The sequence below is a fragment of the Olea europaea genome, chromosome 13, assembly GCF_002742605.1.
Source record: "Olea europaea var. sylvestris chromosome 13, O_europaea_v1, whole genome shotgun sequence".
NCBI lineage: Eukaryota > Viridiplantae > Streptophyta > Magnoliopsida > Lamiales > Oleaceae > Olea > Olea europaea.
In genome coordinates this window covers 27,349,096-27,354,607 of record NC_036249.1, presented here as the reverse complement: position 1 = coordinate 27,354,607, position 5,512 = coordinate 27,349,096, and the positions used below count along the sequence as shown (strand labels likewise).

At 31.4% G+C, this 5,512-nt stretch overlaps 1 long non-coding RNA gene across 1 annotated transcript; it reads left to right on the top strand.

Moving 5' to 3' along the window:
* The first annotated feature begins 935 nt into the window (after positions 1-935).
* LOC111408085 lies at positions 936-4,614 on the top strand. Its single transcript, XR_002705280.1, has 2 exons — positions 936-1,138; positions 4,460-4,614. It is a non-coding gene; the product is annotated as an uncharacterized LOC111408085 (long non-coding RNA).
* The last annotated feature ends 898 nt before the right edge of the window (positions 4,615-5,512 follow it).

Here is a 5,512-nt window from a genome sequence, read left to right as displayed (position 1 = left end):
TTTTTTTTTTTTAATTAAAGAAATTCTAACCCAATAATATCTCGTCACATCATGTGTATATAAATCCTTATGTAAATATATTATACAATAATGAATTGGATGGCATGGTTTTCGAGTTCTATGATGAGATGTGCCTTAGTTGTTAATATTGAGATATTGTCCTTTTAAATCATAATGTCCATTCGCTTTAAGTGATTTGAATTTATTCTTATTAATCGAATAAAAAGAAAGAAAAGACCCAAAATCCAACCATTTTTAGGCAAGGAAGGTATCATTTTGACGTGTTTCGATTCTTCCAAATAAGAGAGGTTTGATGCTTTTGAATTCATTGTATTAAGTCCACTTTTCTACTCACCGTATACCATATTTATGATCTTGCCTTATTATTCAATTGTCGTGTATTTAGCTATTAAGCATCAAAGTTTATGTTTTTATGTGATAGCAACATCAAAAAGAAAGTCTAAATCTCATTTGTGAATAATTATGTACATATAGCATCACTCTAGTTGGAAATATAAATTAATTTTTTTTCTAGTACACCATACATTAACAGCTTGTTTAAGCCCTATTTTTATTGAAAAATATAATTTGAAATAATAAATTGATGGAAATTTGTTGTTAAAAAATAAGAAAAAGTTTTGAATTTGCGTATAGTATTATTTTATCAAAAATGTTTGATTAAAAAAGAAAAAAGAAAAATGTATTTTGAAAATAATAAGAATCAAATAAGGGCTAAATAATTATTTAAATAAAAGTAGTTCATATTTATTGATATTAAGGCAAACTAAATTAAAATGGATAAAAATAATGATTTTTACAATGAAATATAAATTAAGAGTGAGGCCAATTGGTCTTTTGCATCTTTTTAACTTTCTTGGAAGCTTGGTACAATTATAATTAAAATCTATAATTGGAAAAAAATAAATGATGTTTTCACTAAAAAAAGCACTTAGAAATTGTATAACTTTTAATAGAAAATTGAACCAGACACAATTCACAATAGTTGACGAACCAATTGATGTTAACTTTCGTTATTCCTCTTCGAAAGCTACTTTTCTCGAATCTGAAATTTAGCGCGCCAAAGTCGTTTCCGATTGCTAATTCTCATTTGACTATGGAGCTTGAAGTCTTTCATAAGGTTCGCCAACAACCCTCAACGCTATTATACTGATTGTTTCTTTGTCCAAATTGACGACCCAATTATGAATTGTCAGATAGGACTTGGAAATTTTGTGTTTTCGTGTACGGTTTATTTTGTCGCCTGAATTGGGGATTTTGTTTGTGTTACGATATGTAAATTGTATATATTATCAAAATTAGGAAGTAATTAGTTTATTTGACAAAAAATTTAGGAAATGATGATGTTCATTTAGGAATACAGATCTACAAATAGTTTAACATTCATCGAATTCGTTTCTCTCTCTCTCTTCCCCATAATCATTATTCATGAAACAGAGAGTAATTCAGTATGCACATGCTATTACCTTTCTGGGTTGTTGCACCGAAGCTGAGGGAACTAAGGTTTAGTTCACTTAAGTTTGATATCTGGTGGGCTAAAAATGACATTTCTGATTCATTGTAAATACTGATTCTCTCAAGAGTATTCACTATTTTGGCCCTGGATAAAGTGCTGAGGAAGTTATGACTATTTCCTGAACGAGTTATGCTATATTACTAGATTGATTTTACCAGAATTGTGTCGGGTTAACACTTGGAAGCATTTCATTGGTAATTGGAAAAATCTGGCACAACTCTGGTAAAACAATCTGGTAAAATGGCATAACTCTTCCTAAGCCTCATGTTTATGCTCATGGAAAGGAAGTAATTTATTCCCCTTCCGATAATAAGTCAAGGCTATCTGCATTAGTAAGATTAGGTAATTTTTTTAATAGCTAAATTATTAAACTAAGAGAGGTAAGTCCTTAAATTTTTTGAAAGCAACTGAGTATACTACTATAATTTTGAAACTAGCTGCTGTTTAGTATTCAAAACCACAATGCTATTTTTGGTAAATCTAGAAGTGGAGAGGCTAAATTGGATGTTAAGAACTCATAGACCATGCCTGTGAGATGAATTTATATTTCCTTTTAATCTTGACATGTCATGCTTTTGACCACACAATAATTGTTTAACAATTGCTGCTAATAATTATTATTTACTGCTTTACGTTATTGCACTTTACTACTGCGCTAAAAGTAGGTAAGTTTTTGGAAAACGAGATCAACCAACTGATTTGAAGGATTGACTGCATAATTTTTGAATGGAAGTTCTTATCAATAGTTCAAAAACCTAGAATTCTAGATTGAAGATTTGGTGACATGTTTAGTAGTAGAGTGATCACAACGAAAGTCAAATTTGAAGTCAAATATAGGATATTACTGAAACATGTGATTGGGTATGTATGATCAGAATTGTATATTTATTTGTTCCTTGTATTCTTTTGATCATTGAATCAGAAAAGTTGATGTCTGACTAACTACACTTCTGGTGTTCATCATTTGACGAAAATGCGACTTCATTATTTCTGACTCCTTGTATCTGGGATATTACTTTAGCCTTCAAAAATTCGAAAATAGTTGTTGATTTATGGCACGTAGAAATATAGTTTCCTTTTCCATTTTTCCTAGCATAACTTGTTACGGATTTTGAGCTTTCGTTCCCCGGATTTGCTGCAACCTTATACAAGCTGCATGTTTCTGTCCCCTCGCAAACAAAAGGGAAGTTAAATGCTTACTATTTACCCTTTTTTACCTTCAAATGCCTTCCTCTAATACATTCCCTTTTACATACAGAGGTTACTAGGTAATGAAGTTTCCTGATTTCTACTTGACCAACAAGAGAGTTGGCAGGAAAACTTCATTCTCTGTCAAAACAAAATGTGTAAAGGAAGTCTAAGGCAATTACTCTGAAAATATTATTTAATGCTGATTACCGTAAAATAGCACGACAATCTACAGTGTAAATTTTTTCATTTGCATAATTTAAATATAAGCTGGTGGTTCCTAGTGGACAGAGGTAATAGTTAGAATAATGGAACATTAAACTTTTCTTGTATGGTTAATGCTAAAGATCTTGTATGTTTGCCACTTTGCATATGAGGTCACAATAGAAGTTTAATATTACTCTCTCTTTACATAAATCAATATCATAAGCTTCATCTTAGTTATGATACAGGAGTTCTAGTAATGGTACAAGTGGAATTGAAGGCAAAACACATGTTATTACAAGTTTTTTAGAATTTGAATTTGTTTGGCCTCACAGTGAAGAATTATTAGATACGGGTGCGAGTAATTTTTAATAATACTTTTTTGGGTCTGACCGGCACTACAGAGTAATGAAATTAGTCAGTTATCTATCTCAAAGCATGTTTAGAAAGTATTTATAAATGGTTTGAATTATAAATGGATAGATGAGTGATGAATATGTAGATAGTACTTATGAATCCCTCGAAATGTAAAGATAAAAAGTACATTGAATTTTTATATGCACATGAGCCAAACATTGGCTTAACTTTCCCTTCCCTCACTCTCCCTTCTTTGTATATATGTGCGCACGAGCATGTGCGAGTTAGTCCAAATCCTGTATATATATATATATTATTTATTTATTTATTTATTATTATTATTTTTTTTGGGGGGTTAAATCACACATAGTCTATCCATTTATTTTTTTCCCACCACACTTCTTCACTAGTCTGTTAATTTTTCACCTCTGTATATTGTTTGCCTGGATCAATCCATTTGAATAGTACTAAAGTGCTTGAAACATAAAAAATGGTATTGCATTAATTTTGTAGCAACGAGTCGAACTTTTGTGATTCTTGCAGATGAACAGTCAACCGGAAGTTTGAATTTAAGTAGAAGGGGGTGAAGGTAGTTTCTTAAAACTACCCATGGTGAGAACAAAAAGAGAATGAGGAATGGATGTCTCAGAGGGTAACAGAGTTCAAGAAGTCGGAGGATTTAGTTGAATAAGATTCACAGAACAAAATCTCTAGCCACTCATAACAACCCCCCTCCCCCTCATATTGCCTTCAAGCTCATCTCTGTCACCACTCCATCCTCTGTTGTTGATTTGTCCAATGTAACTGCAGACAGTGTCCCTGGCAAAAGTGACTTTGGTCATCCCTTGTTGGATTGTCTTTGCTAAATTTGTGTTCACGACCAGTTGGTCGTTTCTTTTCTTTTCTTCTTCTTCTTTTTTTTTTGTTTAAGTTTTTCTTTCCTTGGATAATGATATTATACTAATATTTTAATGCATTGATAAAAGGAAATGACTTAGCATTGATATTTTCTTAATTCCAAGTGTTCTTGAAAAGAAAAATATGGATAAGGGAAATAATATTTCCCCGTTCTTGGTAGTTAGTTCATCCCTTTTCAGGTATTCATTCCTTTAAGAGTGTATATTTCTTTCTGAAGCTGAATATTGTTGATAAGTTATGTATGTTCAATTGTTGTAGGAAAGTTGGCTGTATCAGTGTTGCTACTACATTTACTGGTAGCCTATTCTAAAATCGTCTCTGGTTGAAAAAGACTCTTCTGGCCCCAGAGAATTACCCTTTTGGTCCCTTTCTAGTAAGTCATGATGAAAATGACCGTAAGGGTAAGAAAAAGGGTAATGCCAGGCGCTACTCAGTAAACTTTCAAGCTATGCTTCTTGTTATGCAATACACCACTTGTATTAGTATTTAATCAAAGTTCCCAAATTTGGGTTTGAATTCCTTGATTTGAGTATAGAGAGCATTTTGCTTTTCACGCCCTAAAAAGGGACTAAAAGAACAATACTGAGTAGATCCTGTTTAATGTACTATGGCAATGCAGTGTTTTCCTTTTCCTATATTCATTTTCCGAACGTAGCTTAAGAGAAATGATGAACCTGACTTTAATTGTTTTTTTGGATGCTTATTATGATATATACTTCTAATTACTAGCCCTTTTAAGGATTGTCTTTTGTACATTCGATTGTTTTGATGTGTCCTTACAGGTTAATTATATTTACCATTATTTCTTTTTGGGTTTTGTAATTTTCATATCCGTTTTTATACTCTTATTAAGTAGACAAGAGCATGTTTGGTTAAATTTACAACAAGTAAATTTACTTCTAAGTAACTTTATATCTCCAAACATGTTTGGATAATTGAAAATTTGAAGTATAAAAAGTTATTTTTTCTGAAAGTAAATCTTACCTCCTTTCAAAAAAACAGATGTATTTCAGAATATATTTGATAAAAGGATTCTTTATTTTAATACACATTCACTTATAAGTAAACTTTTTAAGCTTAGTCAAACATGCTCGATGTATGTTATACACCGGAGTTGGCCTTCCCATGTGGGGCTTCATTAATCATCTCTTTGGGAAAAAAAAAAATTGACTGTACATGAGTATTGTGATAAGATTACTACTATGAGTTGTAAATGAAAATGTTACACTAAGGTTCACAGAAGTTGCTTGTGGTTCTGTGCTAATATGGCATGGATTATTTTCATATACAGAAAAGAAAGAAAAAAATGGA